Source organism: Rhyacophila brunnea, unplaced genomic scaffold (genome assembly GCF_057557595.1).
Source record: "Rhyacophila brunnea isolate RB1 unplaced genomic scaffold, BYU_Rbru_1.0 scaffold_21, whole genome shotgun sequence".
Lineage (NCBI taxonomy): Eukaryota > Metazoa > Arthropoda > Insecta > Trichoptera > Rhyacophilidae > Rhyacophila > Rhyacophila brunnea.
In genome coordinates, this window is record NW_028232871.1 from 14,618,467 (window position 1) to 14,637,898 (window position 19,432).

Consider the following 19,432-nt stretch of genomic DNA (forward strand, 5'->3'; position numbering starts at 1 on the left):
TGGTTGGCCAACACTGCCGTATTCATCTCGGTTCTATCTCGCGCTACCTCATAACTGTCGATATCCCGCAGAGGGTTCGACCAGTAGCCCGGCGTACTTACTTTCTGCCCCCATAATACTTCAGCTGGGGAAAAACCCGTAGCTGCGTTTTTTCGGCGTCTAAGATCGCCTAAAATTTCGGTGACATGTTCATCCCATGTATTTTGTTCCAAACCGGCCAACCTAATACGTAACCCTTTCTTAATTTCTTGATTTCTTCTTTCCGTGGGGTTTTCTCGAGGCATCCATATGGACGTATTCCATTGCAAGGAATCCCAGCGTTCAAGTGCCGCAATCCAGGCCGGGTGATTGAACTGGGTTCCATTATCTGATAAGATTGCCCTTGGGCTACCGTAGCGTAGGATAATATTATCATGGATCAAGGGTATAATATTACCCACTACAGCTGATCTCATCGGAAAAGCTTCCGTCCATCTTGAAAATAGGTCTATTACAACTAGTAGGAAGCGATTCTTTTTTCTCGACGTAGGGTAAGGTCCCATAATATCGAGAGCGAGAATTTCCCATGGCCTTTTGGCCTCTACGTGAGTCGTTTGGGCGGCTTTGGGCTGTAGGGCGCCTCGTTTTCGAGTGGCGCAAATGCTACAGGCCCGGACATAAGTTTCTACCTCACTTCGTCTCTTATGCCAGGCGAATCCCTCACGAATCGCGTAGTCGGTTTCTGAAGCACCTGGGTGCCCATTTTCGTCATGAAAAGTTTTTAGTACCTCTTTAGTTAACGAGGCGGGTACTACGAGTTGTAAGTTCTGCCCGCTGCCTATTCGTACCAACGACCCGTTTCTAATAGCTAATCCTGTAAGTCCTCTATTCGAACCGTCGTTGGAGCGAATTTGTTGCATTAGTCCTCTGGTTATCGGGTCAGTTCGCTGACGTTCGATAACCCTTTGCCTTAGTGCTACGGTAGTTAGCAACATGGCCGTTACTGGTTTTGGTCTGCGTATAGGAGCGGCCATTCGTTCGTGTTCCTCATCAGGATTTTTATTATCACCGGCGGGTTCTTGGGGAAACCGCGAAAGATGATCGGCTAGGTGATTTTCTGATCCGGGGCAATGCTCTGTGTCAAAGTTGAACTCACTCAAGAGCATTCCCCACCTAGCAAGTTTGCCTTTTTGATGCTTCGCTGTATTAAGCCAAGTTAACGCTTGGTTGTCGGTAATAAGGGTGAACCTTCTATCTTCGAGGTACCCCCGGTATTTAGTGATTCCCCATACTGCGGCCAAGGTTTCCAGCTCATTGCTGTGATACCGGCTTTCGGCGTCGTTAACTCGTCTGCTCGCATATGCTATAACATCTCGGCCTCCGCTATCTTTCTTTTGAAAGAGCACCGCCGCAATTCCATGGCCCGAAGCGTCGGTTTGCAGGCAGAAAGGTCGTTCGAAATCCGGTCGTGCAAGTCGCAGAGGTTGTTTCAGTGCCTTTTTTATTAGTTCAAAGGCTTCTGTGGCCTCATCTGTCCACCGAAACCGAACTGTGGTACGCAGTAAGCGTGTCAATGGAACGGCCATTTCTGCAAAACGATGAATGTATTCGCGAAGCCAATTACATAACCCAAGGAAACTACGCACCTCCTTTCGGGTTGTTGGTTGAGCAGCTGCTTCTACCTCTTGAAGGTGATGTAGCTGGGGTTCGTTGCCGGTGGCCGTAATACGGTGGCCCAAATAGTCCACCTCGCGACATCCAATTCGACATTTCGCCGGCGCAACTCGTAGGCCGTGGTATTGTAACCTCTCGAACACTAATCTCAAGTGATTTGCATGGTCCTCCCACGTTTTACTATAGATGATGATGTCATCTAAGTACACCATGCAAAATTTATTGATCAAACCCACAAGAACCTCTTGGGACATCAGTTTTTGAAAATGCGTCACTCCGTTTTTCAAGCCAAATGGAAGAACACGAAACTGGTAACTGCTGCCATCAGCGGTGGCAAAGGCAGTCAGCGGCTTCGTGTCCTTATGCAGCAAGACCTGCCAGTACCCAGAAACCAAATCCAGGCTGGAGAAGATGGTCGCCGTGCCGAGGTCCTTCAAGGTGTCTAGTATCAGTGGGAGAGTCGCTGCTTCCTCTATGGTTTTGCTGTTAAGTTTTCTAAAATCGATACAAAATCGAGATGATCCGTCCTTCTTGGCCACTAAGACTACAGGAGAACTATAGCTGGAGGTGCTCGGCTCGATCACACCATCAGCGAGCATTTGCTCGACGTCTTCCTGTATTTGTTTTCTTTTGGCTTCCGAGTGTTTATACGGCATCAATCGAAAAGGTACTTTATCTTTTAAAAAGATTTTAAGTTCGCTGGTTCTACTTGGAGGGCCTGAATCAGCGAATCTGTCTTCGAAGTCCTTCATGACCTTGGTCAGAGAGATGCGTGCTGCTTCAGGGATCCCCGGATTTAATTCTGCCAACGTTATGGGTCCGCATGATCGATGCGGTTTAGCGGTTTGACAATGAATGGTTTGCCTCTTCTTGTCACCGAAGTGCATGCAGCGCCTTTTCAGATCAATGACCGCTTCTTGTTGACTCAAGAAGTCCAAGCCCAGTAGCAAGTCCACGCTTAAACCGTCAAACGCGAGAGCGTTCAGTTCCACCGGACTATCGCGCAAATATCCGCGAATAAATACTTCGCCCCCGGTGCGTAAAGTTTCTCCATTGGCAGTGACCAGGTCTTGAGACATTCCCTTAACTCTATATGGTGGGCACACTAAGTCTCTTCTGACTAGGGTCCGTGTAGCTCCGGTGTCGATAACGGCTTCGTAACTCCCGGTTACTCCATCAATGCGCAGGGGTAATCTGAGGAGAGGTTTCACATTTACTTGTGAGTTTACTCCCCCCCCAGATAAATAGGCTCCTGCAGAAATCACGTTATCCGACACTACATACTTCAAGTTACCATTAAGTTCCACACTATTCACTTTATCTATAATATTTTTATATTTAACACTATTATTATACCTATTTTTATTTAATATCAAACTTTCACAATTATTTTTCACACTTTTACTGGGTAGATATATTTTATCACTATCATTGTTGTAATCCTTTTTAAAATCAACCCCATCTTGTGCGGGCAACAATTTAGTTTTATTTTTACATGGTAATTTCGGTTTTATATTTTTCTTTCTTCTTAAGTTATTATCATTCGCGTTATCGTTGGTGATAATTAATTTATTTATCACGCTTGGTTGATTATTTCTAGTTAAATCGGATGAATAAACGTTAATTTCTTTTTGTTTATACGGTTGGATATTATTTGTACGGCTGGCCGGTTGGGTCGTGTTAGCACGTGTTTTTGTCGAGCTATTTTTAGAAACTCGCGCGGCGTTTGCCGGTATTCCACTGTTTCTCAATATTTCTAACCGAGTTTTCGCACTTGCCGTATTATTTATATCAGCTTCGATATACATGTTATTATTTAATTCAGATACCCTATTTACTTTGTTCTTTAACATAATAGAGTCTTGATTAATGTTATATTGATATAGTACGTTAATATTTTTAAAAAAAGGTTGGTTTTTATTATTAATAGGATCGATGCCTTTATAACAAGAATTTAAACAGCAAAATTTTGCGTCTGGCCTGACGTTAATATTTGACGTTAATTTATTACTTTGGCCTTTGAGATAATTGACGGGTGCTTTAAGAGCCGGGTAATTAATAATTTTGCCAGAGTCAGCTAAATATTTACTTACGGTTTGGTTTTGTGAGATCTCTGGATGAGCTGCGCCGTAGAGATGTTCTCTGTTTGTAGATAAAACTTGTTTCCAATCATTCTTCACCTTTCTTTCCTCGGATTTTACCATAGTTTTACGTCTTCCACGTTCGTTACTAATTATTTCACCTAACAACGCCGAGCCAAATACTTTTCGTCGTTTTGACGTAATACCCGTAGTAGGTATTTTTATCTGGGTAGCACCATTTGTTTCGGCGTCGTTAGGCGAAGTTATACATTTATATGGAACGTAAAACTGTTTACTAACATAATCTTTCTTATTACCTTGAGGAGGTTTCACATATTCACTGTTGTCAGCCGTTAGAAGAACGTCCTGCCTTCCGCACTTAACACTAGTATTCAAGGACATTGGAAGAATGTTCCCACTTTTAGCACCATGATGTCTGGCACTTGCAGATCCCCAGTCATCACCGTCGAGCCGTGGGTGACGTCTAGCTCCTGCAAGTCCTCTTCATTGCTCCCTCTGGACGTTCTCAGCCGGTGTCGTCCTTTCTTGATATTCCGGTCGGTTGTAATCCCCGCGCCAGTTCCCTCGGTAGTCGCCACGGCCTCTACCACGGAAGTTACCTCGATTTACGAAATATCCACCTCGGCCAACATAGGCTCCGGCCGGTGTTCTATCTGTGAGGTTTTCTTCCATCTGCGGTCTATGCCGGTCTACGTTTTCTGGGCGCGTTTCCCTCGTGGAATAGTTTATTTCGCGTGGTGGCGGCTGGCACGTACAGTGGCACGCGCAGTCTCTTTTAGTTGCTGGCCTCTGAATATGTGACAGCGGTACTGGAGGCAGGTAGTCTGGTGCCATCGGTCGAACGCGTTTGGCCACCTCCAGCAGTCCGTCTAGTGATTTCCAGCCACTCTGGCCCACTCGAAGCTGGTCGTGAGGGTTAAGAAGGTCGAAGAAAATCTCCGCCAATTCTTCTCCACCCGTAGTCGGCATCAAAACTTTGGCGAGCGCTTTCTTGTTCAGCAAGAACGGAAATACGTCCTCGTCAGGTTTCTGTCGGCGAGTTTTAAGCTCGCTTTCCTGTACTCGTCGTCTTGTGGAAGATTCAAAGAACCGGGTCATCCGGCTTTTGAAGGACTCCCAGTCGTCTTCGGGATCTACTTTCATGCTCCAGGTCTTGGCTTCACCTCGGAGCTGGCGTATAGCGAGTCGCGTCCAGTTTAGTGACGGGCTCCTGGCGGCTGCGTAATATTTCTCGCACTCCTCAAGAAATTCGGCTACTCTGTGCTGAGGTGCTCCGCTGAACGTCACCTCTAGTTCAGGTTTATGCATCCATTCCTTGTATTTTGGAAATTCCCCGGTCCTAGTCTCCTGAGTAATGCTTGGTAAAGATGACTCCGTGCCCGGGCTCCTCACGAACGCTGGTATACTGCGCTCAGGTATTTGTATACCTTCTTCCATCTCCTCATTCCTCTGGATCGGCTCCATCAGTGGAGGGTCCGCCATCTCTTCGCTAGATGTGTGTGGGTCCTTTGTCTGCGATCTAGTTCTCATATATATAATATATATATGAAATATATATATATATATTCCTCGTGTCTGTCGTCCGGTCGTGGATTCGAGAAAAAGAAGCTTTTTCTGAGCCCGTAAACGTTTGGCGCCAAATTAACAACACCCCCTCAACGATACGCCACTGCGCACTTCGTTGATGTATTTTCCTAGCTCAGTCGGTGGAGGGGTTATTAATAATAACGATGTTTCCTTTTGAAAAAGTCGGTAATGACTTGGTTTTATTTTCTTGTATGTAGCGTCTAGTAAATAATTTTACAGGCCAAATGTAGGTGAAGGCGGCAGACAGGAATACGTGACGACCGATGACTGCGAACGCGAGAGATGTTTCCCACCCGTAGGTAAACGGGATGTGAAACTCTCCCCGGGGAGTACTTCGGCGTTCAAGAAGCGAAGAGATGCGCGGCGAAAACTGGTGAAACTGGTCCAGAGTGTTTGAAGAGAGGCTGCTAGTAGAGATGAGACTTGTTCCCGAGGGAGGATCCGGTAGACTGATAAAAATCTCTCGGATGCGCCCTCTTTTATAGCAGCCTCCCTTATTCTAATTGGTCCAAAGAGTTTGAGAAGGGGTGACCAAAGATTCTACTATGTCCGTTAATTTCGTACTGCGTAATATCTCTTGTTTATTTAATAAGAATTTACTGGATTGTCAGAAGGACCAGGTATCAAGAGATAATATATTCTGTGCACGTGGATGGATATATTGACGTTATAAAATATCGTCTATCTAATTCTATGGATTTTATATGAATTTATTTAGAGCATTTAAATAGCTATCTCCGGCATAAACTCGCGGTTTTAGTCTTATGCCAGGAGTAAACGCACGATTTGATTAGCGTTTAAATTACATGCATTTACAATTACTTACTAGGTACCTATTGACATAATAATAGGCCCTGTAATCATTATCCATCGACCTTCACATAAACATTTGTGATTTTACGACGTAAAACCTGTCTGTTGCCTTTACCTTTTACAATATTACATTTATAATAATAACAGTTTAATCTTAAAACTACGTCTTATATAGTAATACGAAATAATATTTTACTATTTCCGAAAAATAGCAAAATACTACTTCTTCATAGAGGTAATTCGCAATTCAATGTCGAAGAGTATATCGATCGGCGATATTTCCCCCGCATTGCCTTATTTTTAGCCGCTGTCTTTACACCGCACAGCTGCATAAAGGTCGTGATTTTAATTTATTTTATTAGAAATCGGCGAAGCTCCCGTCTGTTGCTATCAAGAATTTACTCTTTCTTAAATATGTGAATTTCCTCATGCTTTATATTACAGACGATAAATACCCTAATTAGGAACACAATAATGAAATAATATTTCCGAAAAGTTGAATTCTAGAGACTTTAAGGCGTTATTTTCTGAGTTAATCTGTGCGCCGGATACTTTTTAGCCGGTAACATTTTCGTATACACGCACAGAGGCACACCCATACCAACGCGTTGGTAGGTGTTGCTGCGTTATAATTTTAAGTGTTGCCACTCGCGGATAATTGATTCTATAATTATTAGTTTGCTATTAATGAGTTTACGGATCGAAATACTATTCGATTAGTGTGTTCCACATGACATATTAATTAATTATATACACTTTTAATACTAATCACTCGCTACCGCGTTCTTCTTCTTTATGTTAACAGTTATTCTTCTTCTTTCATACTATTACAAAATATATTAAATATGTTACACTCTTATAATAATCTCTCGCTACTGCATTCGTCTCTTTATATTTAACAATCATTCTTCCCCTTTTATACTAATATACAGTTACATAATACATTTATATCTAACATTTTATAATAACATCGTCACAGGTTTTTTTATTGTACAGAACAAGGCAATTTTACATCCATCATTCTTTCACACTGCATTACCCTGCTCGTAGCAATCGATGCCCCGTTCGATACGTTTACATACCGAACGGGTAGCGTAAAAACCTGTGAACAGATAAACAATTTATATGTGATTCGACAAGGAAGCGTTTTTAGGCGTTTTACTAAGCCGTATAGTTAGAGATCAGGTTTACATGTCGGCTTATTACTAATCAATTTATTGTGCGAAGGCACCTACCTACAGGTAGGTGGTGACATTAACCTAACAAATAATCCAGTTTATCGGCTATTTTCAAAATGTGTTTTCCGCTGTATTCCTGATAACCGAACAGTACCTTATATTTCAGTTAATACGTAGGTAGATTTATCTAATTCACTTCCTATGCTATGTCATATTGAAATAATTCCTCGATTATTTCCATAAAAACAAAACCGGTAAGACGAAACAAGACAAAAATCATTTCGACTATACTTATTGTATCGCAGTGTAGTGCATTGTTAATATTATTAACTTTATAAAAAATAAAAACAAGAATAAAAGATAATATATAGAATCAAATTTAATAATACAACAGTGAGCTCCTTTCCTCATAGCTTAAAGTTGTTTTTTTAAACTAAACAAAATCATCCTTCACATTAAACATAATGTACATATTTTATAATTTTGGACATTTTATTAAGTATTGTTTTTAATGAATTTTATAGAAGTTATAATATTATCCCGTTTGCACGTTTTACTGCTGACATTACGTATTATCGCGGCCATAACAAGAAAATGCAGTTGTCCAGACCTACAAACTTATCTAAAGAATGGATGGGGGAGCCACTGTCGAAAACTACCCAATCAAGACTCGCAACTGGACAGAATCTGAAATTCGAACGACGTTTTAAAAATGGCGTCTATATGGTAGTTCGTAGTTCCATTTTTGACCGTTCTTTAGATACGTTTATAGGACTGTAAACACATATCGTGCAAGCTCAGCAGCTTCTGAATTCTCGCGTGATAGTTGAAACTGCGCCTGCACAGTACAATGTACATCAGGGCTCGAAATGGAACGGAACGCACCGGAGCGCCGTTCCGGCTCGTGAAATTTGTAAAATTATCGCTCCGTCTCGTGGAAAAAATATGTTGACCGTCTTAGCTAGATAGGCCATAGAATAGAAAATCTGACACACTTATTTTTATAAAATACACATACAATTTAATGACAATGTAAATATCTTCAGAAAATTTGTCGAGCGCTCCGGTTCGTAAACTTTTCCATTTCGAGCGCTGATGTACATTGATAGTGGCGATCCTACAGGAAAAAATACGAAATACACCGGCATTTTGACGTTTACAAATTTTCACAACCTATCAATTAATAGCACGATACAATAGCAACATCGCGTCTCGCTTGCGCTTGAAGAATGAGATTGACGAGACGGTTATTATCGCGTTCATGGCCCCCATAAGGGGAGCTGACAGGGCTCTAGCCTGGGGGCCCGGGCTCAGGAAGGGCCCGGCGTCACGAGTCGACCAGATAGCTGAGATAAACACAGATCACAAATTTTCTCTAATAGTAAAAAAAAGTCGCCTTTACATCAATGTTATTAATAATTTAAAATATTTGGTTGCACGATGCAATTTTTAACTGTGTGGCGATACTCGACAACTCCATAATTCAAATGGATTTACATATTAAAAATACAAAAAATCTCTAAAATACACCTTAATTTTACCGCGTACACCATTTAAAAAACTCTACTACAGTGCGTCACACTGCCTTTACCGTTAGCGATAGGTAGGGGGGGGCGCCAAATATCCTAGCCTGAGGGCCCGCCCCAGGATGTGGGGGCCATGATCGCGATAGTTTAATTTACACACTATTGGTGCCAGTAAATCCATGCACGTGTACAGGCGCTATTAGCTTATCTAAAAAAACTCTCAATCGCCATACAAATGTAATCAATACATATTATGTTAATATGTTAAGCTACTACTCTTAATATTGTGTACCTATTACCAATTTTCTTTGAATAAAATGTAGTTTAATTAAAATATGCCTAAGTGCTTATTTCAAAAATAAATTGACAATTATGTATAAAAAATCGGTGACCAACATAAGATGTTAAAAAACATTACAAATTTAATTATCTATTTTTTTCAGATACACTTCTCTATATTTAGGCTACGTCTACACAGGGAGACTTTCATCAACATCTGTGGTGGTCAATAAAGAAGAACGAAACTTATGAAAACTAATTAGAAATTGATGAAAATTTCAACTGAAAATTATCAAGTACATAACTTTGTAAAGGGTCGTTTAACAAAGAAGTGAGATTTTCACGAAAACATAATAATTTCTTATCGCTGTAATAAAAGCAAAATATTAAAATACGCGAAGGCACGTTTTCTCCGGGTTTTAATCAAAATTTTATTATTATGGGCATTTAGCTGATCAAAATCGGAGTATTGTAATAAAATCACGTGAGTTAAATTATACTAGAAAGGTTTGCTATTAGGCTTTAACCCGTTGACGGTATGGAAATGTGTTTAACATTTGAACAAAAATAATAAAGATGAAAATACTTCTTAAATCGTTAATTAACTCTACTATACTTTAGTTATTTATGTTGACGCCTGTTTACAGCCAAAGATATTTCAAATTCGTAGAAGTAAATCATTCTAATGAAATAAATAATGATAATATAAATAAGACTACGCCACTGTTGTGCGAAGAAAAAAAATATTACCCCAATTTTTGGGTCTAGGACGATTTGGCGTTGGGACAACTGGACGCCACGCAATTCGAAATTAAATAGACGTTAGGTACTTATAGGTTTTTTAAAAAATATATTTAATATTATTACTTATATTTAATTTATTATAATATGATTTAATAGTTGTTGAGAATTGAAATATGCACACGTAAATAATGATTTAATCGTGCATATGTTTAAGTTCCAACGAAAAAAGAGTTTTTTTATTTTATATAAAGCCTTAGGTGTGGTAATTCTCAATGCGTAATAAAAAAACATTATGTTTAGAGTAAAATGAATTAAAACTACTAAGTAGTAGATATAAACTGAATTAAATTCCTCGTCTACGTTCTGTATACGTGTCTACGACAGTGCGGCGTCCAATTGTTTTGGCGTCCAGTTGTCCCATTCCCCTCTTTTTGGTATAACTTGAAAATTTCAAAATTTAGAAGTTTGGGTTTTTGAAAATTACTTATCTTATCGTCGTTCTAGAGATGGGTTTATATCCCGAATCTCCAGTTAACATAGATAACTCAAATATGATAAAATGAACAGAGAATGGAACCATTCTAAAGTTCCACCGTGGGTACGGTTAAAGAGATTCGCAGTTGTATTGGAATTATTTACCATCATTGAAACAGGCATTAGGTGGCCACAGACGTACAGTTTTCGTAGCAGGTTGAACATGGCACAGACAATAACTGTACGTTAGTGGCCACACCACAGATCAGTTTAACTACCCCATTTAAATATGTCGAACTGTCAACAGACGTGCCCATATACGTACAGTTATTGTCTGTGGCAGAGCAAGTGTCAAAAACTATGGAGGTTAGGTTCGCGGAGATATTACACAGGGGTATTGTTTCAATTAGTTTTAGGTAGAGTATACTTGAACGATATTGATACACGAATAATTTTACTTTGAATTTATTATAGTTATAATTGTATTTATTAGAAACAAATTGACATAAAATACTATGACGTTGGTAAAATAAATCATGATTTCGCTAGTGGATTGTGTATTTTATCGATTCACCCAAACAATATTATACACATTCGTGTAAATATAAAACATAATCTTTTCTTTTGAATAAATTATTCCCTTTAATGCACAGTATTAATTAAGTAAGAAAACGGTAATATTTATAAAGGTATTGATTTTATATACAATAAATTTAAACATGCCATAAAATTATATTTACATCAATCATCAGTATAATAATTAATTACTATGATATTATTAAAATATATACTTAATTTAGATTTAGCGACATTGTCATTCACAATGAGGTATATTAATTTATGTTGTGAACGTCTTAAATTAATAATTTTAATATTCACTACACACAATAAATAAAATTTGAGTATTGAGTTATTAGTCTATATTTTCACAATAACTTAATATTTATAATGCTCTCTAAAATTTCAACATTTATATTATATTGTATAAAATAATATGTTTACATAAATAACTATTACTTTGTTATACTCTCGTAAAAATAAATAAAATATAATATTTGCTATCTCTGCGTATATAATATTATTACATTTTTAATAATAAATGAATTTGTATTTTATAACAAGCAACACCAGCCGCAGTTGTATCGCGCGGTATATTCTACTTTACGTTACCAACATCTAACGTCACCCGAGAACTTTCGGCTAGTTGAAATTCCAACAGTTTTACAAAAACTCGGGAGTAGGGGGTCGCTGGCAGTTTGAACCTGGCACACATCTGGCAGGTCGAAAAGTGTCCGTCTATGGGCGCAGCAGATTATCTACCAAAGATAACTGTATGGCCGCCATTACGTATTAACTGGCATGTTCAACCTGTTACGAAAACTGTACGTCTGTGGCCAGCAATTGTAGGAAACATACACATGAGAATCGCCCACTGTGCTACTGTAGAACTGTGGTTCTCGTGTGCGGTCACCAGAAGATTTTGCTGCGGCCAACAACATCATTTTCAGTATTTCATTTAATTAACTGGGCTAACGTTAAATATGCGTTATTGAAAATGAGTCATGACCAAGTACTTAAAAACCATTTTAATAATACCACGGTTAAAAAATTTAGGTCGAAGTTATACGTTTACCAAGAATCAAATCAATTCAAAGAATATGCAACAATAATTGCATTCTTAATAAATTGTCGATTTTTCCTACTACTGTATACTATGAAACATCATTCAGTGTAATGTACTTCATAAAAAACAAATATCGAAGCCAGTTGACAGATGTAAACTTAGAAGCAGCCATTAAATAAATAGATATGTACTAAAATGTTCAAATGTCTTTTATTAAATGGACCTGTCTATAAATAAATTGGTGCATTTTTTAGTAAATAAAATTTAGCTTTAATTTTTTCAATCACAACCAAAGTAAAATTTGGTGCGGCCACCAGACGTTTCCACAGAACTGTCAATGTCAATTGTGCGGCCACAGTTAAATTTCACGTGAGAACCACTACTGTAGAATGACTCCAGTTATCACAAACAGCATGAAATAATAAAAAAATATTCACATTTTGGGAAAATTAAAAAAAAATAGTGCAGAATGGGTCATCGCTTCCTGCATACACTTAGATCGTCCGCTATGCGCCATGCAGCCAACATATAACACAGGGAAACGAATCAAACAAAGCGAATTCCTCGATCTCAATGTCCGCAAACAAACCTACGGACATTATATACACAGATCGGCTATCGAAAGATGGAAATCGTGATACGCACGCTCCGATACCTTCAGGTTCAAATCCCATCTTACATTATTTTGAGAGATAAGATCGTCTACGGTCGGGCCTACACCAGCGACGCCATCTTGTAATAGCAACCTACTGACATTTCAAAACGGATTCGGAATACTGCATCTCTACAAATAACTACAAGAATGTTCAATTAACGTAAACGAGTAAATTTATAATAAACTATCTTTTGATATACATTTAAATTTAAGATAATACTAAACTCGCTCATTACATACGTTAGAGATTTCTTATATTAACTCAAAGACGCAGCATAAGGCCACCGGATCTTAAGAAGGCTAAAAAGCTTGAATGGATACCATACATAATTCAAGATATTGTCAAGTTGTATTAAGAAAAAGGTATGTAATAAAAGTATTTATCCATACTATCAACTTCCTAGTAAATAAATATAGGTAGTTTAATAGATAATAAAAATATCGAAAATGATTTTCTTATATTTAGAAAGTTTTAACTAAAAACAAAACTACATTGACACATATAAGCCGTATATAATATATTTTCAGATAGGCAGAAGCTTTATTACTATGTAAAGAACAACCTTTATCCATTCTAACATGATATTTAACACGAGAATTTAGCAGGGCTCAAAATCGATCGGAGCGCCGTTCCGGTTCATAAATCCCCAAAATTATCGCTCCGTCTAATAGAAAAATTAATTTGACCATCTGATCTAGATAGGCCATTTAACAAAAAACCTAACTTAATTTTTATAAAATATAGACAAAATTAGAAAACTGTTAATATTTTCGGAAAATTATTAGACGCTCCGGTTCGTACAATTTTCCATTTCGAGCGCTGGAATTAAGGTAATTTCTCCGCCTACCAGAGGCACCTAGCGGGAAAAAAATACGTAGCTTGCAATTTAATACAATCTATTGATAATTTTTAAAACATTAAAGATATTAAAAATCAAAATAAACATGTTTGAAAGTTAAAGATGAACAAATATTTTTTTTTAAATACGTTATATGTATTTTTTGTGGTTATGATTGTTTATTAAGTTTTCCAAAAAAGATTTTTTAATAATTCAGTTTAAATTTTAAATTTAATTAAAAAAAATGTGTAGGTACAACTTGATTTTTTTTCATTTATATCGAACCAAGCTTTTGAACCAAGATATTGTCACAATAATACAATTGCATATGTACCATGAAGTTTGTTTAAATACTACATAATTGATGTAAAGGCGATTAACCATTATAAACACCAATTCAATTAGCAACAGCATCTACAATGTCTATATCCCTTCTAAATACCTCTGCCAGGGAACTCGGAATTAATAATGGGAACTGAAATACATAACGGGTAAGGAGAAGCAGGCAACCGATCTCGAGTAAGGAAGAATACGGCATAAATGTAAACACGTGTCAAGAATACGTCATACGTCGAATACTGACAACAACTGCTCTCGGTTTATTTATTGACGCACATTTAATATTGGTGTATTACACACAATATTGCACGTGCATAATGCGTATTTTATTTTCGTAGGACACTCACAAATTCAAAACCCTGCATCAAAATGTAGTGTTGAATTATATTTATTATTTGTAATGTGGCCTCGGCCGACTCCCGTGATAACATCTGACCAGAAACGTAATCTTCTTCCGGCATCAGCGAGACGATGACTGCAGATGTGACGTCGCGCGAGGCGGAAAAGAAAACATCGCCGCATGCAGTCCGTCCATTACGACTGCGGAAACTTTCATCGCATCACAATGACGTTATGTCCAGCCGACTGCTATTTTGGGAGATTGAAAGCTGAACGGATTGCACGCGGCCTGTTATGGATTGACACAATCGAGGAATGAAATGCATAATTTTAATGCAGTTTAATAAGTTTTCTCTAAATTATAGATATTAACTATTAATAAATAATGCTGGTTTATTACTATTAATAGCTTAAATCAAGAATTACATGGGCAATTAATAATATAATAACTAGGGAGCTGATTTATATGCAACAAAAAACATGATTATATGCATGCACACATGCACTTAAAATCATTAAAATATGCACTAAAACCAAAGAAATATGCAGTTACAAAATTACATTTTTATGGAAAAAAATTGTAAATACCCACTTTACCCAATATTACTGATAAAAAATCGTATATCAAATTAATAATCTTAATCAATATAATGCAATAACAAAAAAACACAAATATTCAAAATAAAGTAATATTAATCAATTACAATTTTCAAAATAGTTTTTTACAAGTAGGTACAAATAATGAAATAATAAATGCAATGTAAACTATACCTACACAACTTTAAAAAACTAAAACGACACACGTGACTATTCCTAAATACTATTTACTAACTGTTTTTTCCGAAATAAAGTTACAATATTTTTTTCAATATTGTGCTCTGGCATTAAAATTTCGAAAAAATGTCCACAGAGGTGATTGCCCAAAATTTAAATAAAGTTGCCCCAGTTGACTACACTTTTTCTGATAAGTCCACACTTCGGAAATGCCATTAAAAATGCAAGTGCATCTAAACTATATACATACCTAATTTAGTAATATTTCGATAAAATAATTAAAAAAAACTAAAATTATAAATGCAAAAGTCCTAAAATACGCATTTATTTATGAAATATGCACTAATGTCACAAATATGCTCTAACGTCTCAAATATGCATTTATATGCACAATAAAATTTTATTTTTCGATTCTGGGTCTTTCAAAACGGATTTCTGTGCAACTCTCATAGCTGTGCATACACCCTAACAAAACATGCACTAGCATATAAATCCGGGCCCTAATAATAACAATAAAAGTGTAAAATCATATGATAGATCTAATGAAATATTTTATTATGTTTTTTACTGACCCGTCAACTATTCATAATTTGTTTGTTGTATTTTTGTGACCTTTGACTTGATAGGTAGGTAAGGAGTTTTTACCTATTTTATTGTATTGATTTATTATATAAACTAGAGTTAAAGAATGTTCGTTGTCAGTGTGTGTTTGCCTTTGGTGGGTGTACACGGCGCCTGAAGATGCCGAAAGGCGAAACCCGGGTCGCAAAAAACGACCTAAATGGAATAGCACAAAACTTAAATCCATTAGAATTTAAATTCAAATTCCATCAAGTAATTTCGGTCGATAGTATTAATAATATAAACTATTATTTATAAAAAAAATGATATCCTAGATTTCTATCTAGATAATAGATTAAGGTGTAGAAACTTACGAGAAAAAAAATCGAGAAATTTAGTGTTTTACAACTTACTGTCATAAAAATATTACTGAATATAAGTAATAAAATTTGTCATCATTTCGTATGTAGGTAACATGTAATTTATTAATTATAAGTTATAATAATGTGTCTTAATTTATCTGTATGTTACGCAGCTCAACACAGCATAACACACACATTTTATCTCTGTCTGCACATTAAAAACATTCAACGGATCGACAAAATATTGACGGGTGGCACTGCCACTTGGTACCAACATGTTGATTTTCAAGCAAATCTGGTAAGTATAATATTTTAGCTTTATAGTGCCTGTACACGTGCATGTATTGTATTGTGTATTTTAAACTATCGCGATAATAACTGTTTACGCGTAAAAGTGGCGCCAATCTCGTAAGCGAAACGCCATGTTATCATTGTATGGTACTATTTGACAGGTCGTCAAAATCCTAATGGCCGCGATAATGCGTACTGTCAGTGGTAAATCTAAGCACGAGAAAACGGGGTAACATTAGGAAAAGTTTTATGCTATTTACGGTGCCGATAAACGCTAGATTTAACGGCATACGGCAGATGCGAATTTTGCAAGATAGATGCCTATTTAAAATGCTAGATCAGGCAATAAAAACGTAATAGGGACGTGGCGCGTCATGCAGTAAAAAGCGACTGCATTTGATTGCCTCCCCTTTTAAAGCTTTAATATTATTAAACTAATGCTCCGAACCAAAAATATTATAGGTACTGCATGGAATGACTGAACTGAGTTAAATGATATAATAAGAGAGATTTACTTATTTATTTAAGAATTGTGGACATAACAAATCTAAATTCAAGACGTACACAACATGAGATTAACATTATAAGTCAAATATTACCCTCACAATCAGTGACGTCCCTAGACAAAATGCCGCCCCTGGACAGCGCCAAAATGCCGCCCCATTTTTGTATATAGTATTTTTTATCATTCGTGCATGTGTCGTTTCATATGAATATATGTCGGTCACCAAGGACGTCGAAGGGCAACGGAAGTAAACTAGACATCGCGAACTCGACAAAAAATTACAGACCCGTTAAACCTTTTATGTCAATTAATACACTTTATTTCCAACCAGTGAGCTGATTTTTTTTTAATGGACAGATATTTTCGTTATTAATAAGTTTAGGTTGCTATTTCTATATTATATACCAAACGATTCTCATCGATTTGCCGCCCTTCGAGTAACTGCCGCCCCAAGCGACGCTCAATCTGCCTACCTCCACGGGACGTCACCGCTCACAAGAGAGAAGAGAATATAGAAAAATATATATCTAATAACAATAATAATAACAAAAATTAAATAAAATCAAAACATACTTAAGTACAATTTAATATAGAAAAATAAAAATTTTGAAAACAAAATACAAGTACATCATTGAAATTGTTTTTGTTTTTAGGGAGCGCATTTACTAATCTTGCACACCTCGCTATGGTGCTTGATAAGGCTTGACACGAGGAAACAGTTCCGATCCAGAATAAATCATGGCTTCGCGACCACGTAGGTAACTGACAGTTTGTGCATTGCTCAATTTCATTAGGACAACAGGGTTAGAAACCATCCCTCGCGATAACAAAAGATAACAAGATACTTACCTACATACAGCCATCAGTGTATGAGGGCATACGAAATATTCAGATGATCACGTTATTTCGAATGTCACAAATTTAAAAGGGAAGGTAAAAAAGATGGCTGCCGAAACCAGGGATCGAACCAGGGACCTTTAGATCTTCAGTCTAACGCTCTCCCAACTGAGCTATTTCGGCTGATGTAACAGGTGTAATTTAATTTCATTATTTACACACAACATTTGATTTGCAATTTCTCATTAAAATAATCTCGTTCCTGACGATAAACTAGATTTATGTGTTTTCTCGTTCGCTTATCAATTACCTGAACATGAATAAAAAAAACAATAATTTAAAAACATATTATATTGTACAACATCTACACACGTATTATGCAACAAAAAGTCATTCATCATCATCAAGAGCGCGAAAACCCGGTGTGGGTCTTGGCCTCCTCAAACAGCTCCTTCCACCTGTCCCTATCCAGTGTGGCCGCTTTCCAATTCGGTACCCCCAGAATACGGCAGTCACTGGCAGCTCCATCCAACCAGCGAATCTTTGGCCTGCCTCTTCTTCTACGCCCGAAATGCTTGACATCACTCTCTATGCCGGTTCATTGTCATTCATACGGTGCACATGACCTAGCCATCTTAATTGATTGAACTGCGCTGCAATCTTCGTACAGCCCGTAAAGCTCAGCATTATTTATCTTCTCCTCCAATTGGTGCCGTCCCTGATCGGTGCATATATACGGCGGAGAATTTTGCTTTCAAAAATGTTCAGGGCTCGTTCATTTCGCAGAGTTAATGTCCAGGTTTCCGATGCGTAGGTGAGCACTGGCTTTACAAGTGTCTTGTAAAGAGTGCTTTTAGTTCAGCGAGATAGTATGCGGGACTTAAAATGTCTTAACAGGCCAAAGTAGCATTTATTCGCAGACATGATTCTCTTGTTGATTTCTTCTGTAATATCATTATGTCGAGTTACAAGAGATCCAAGGTATATGAAACTGTCGACCGTATCAAACTTTTATGCACCAATATCTAACTTATAATATCTAACCTACAAAAAATCATTAAAGAGCATTTATTTCATGGAGTTTTATAAATATTCAATACTAGTAAAAGTCTGCGACCTTCTCGACATTATCAGAATAAATAAATAACAATAATAATATACAGGTATTGATTCGTTTTAATTTTTTTCAAAGCAATGAGATAAAGTTTATACACACTAGAAAAAATATTTTTTTTTCCACAAAATGATTTTTTCTTGTGTGTATATCAGGGGTAGTCAACCTGGTCCCCACCGCCCACTAGTGGGCGTACCAGCTTTCATGATGAAGGGTAGGGGTTTTAAAAATATTTTTATTATGTTTAAAGAAACAAATACGTATGGCTAACAAAGTTTAATATGCACTATTTATGGCCGATCTTAACAGCCTACCTCTACCCTTCGCCACTGCGTAGTACTATATAGAAGAAAATGTGGTTTTTTTAATCTACCTATTTTTAATACTTCGTTAATTATATATTTATACTAAAGTATGAGCAACAAGGTTGACCTTCAATTAGCCTGTATTTAAAAAAGTATTAGTGTATGCCTCGCTACCTAATAATGTATTGTAGAATTTAAGGCTTGCATGCTATGGGCGTTATGGCATAATTTTCAAAAACTACCCCTTGACACGAAAAAGTCAAATATAAAAGAAAATGCGTCGCACGAATGAAAATGATTTCCATCGCTTTATAACGAAAACTTTGGAAATAATTTTAGAGAGGTGCGTCATCTAACAGCGATGCAGCACTCGTAGCCTGTACATCGAGTCATATTTCAAAAGGATTTAAATTTTACTACAATTTCCTTCTTTTCCATGGCGGATTTTGGCAATCCGCCAATCTCTACCATAACCCTATGGGGGATCTAGGACGATTCGGCGCCGGGACAACTCGGCGCCATGCAGTCGAA

General features: G+C 37.2%; 1 protein-coding gene and 1 non-coding gene across 4 annotated transcripts in view; both read right to left on the minus strand.

The window, feature by feature from the left end:
- Positions 1-19,432, minus strand: part of DAAM (disheveled-associated activator of morphogenesis-like protein) — a 551,406-nt gene that overhangs the window by 382,006 nt on the left and 149,968 nt on the right. The gene's annotated exons all lie outside the window — the stretch shown is intronic.
- Positions 17,593-17,665, minus strand: TRNAF-GAA (transfer RNA phenylalanine (anticodon GAA)). The gene has a single exon. It is a non-coding gene; the product is annotated as a tRNA-Phe (tRNA).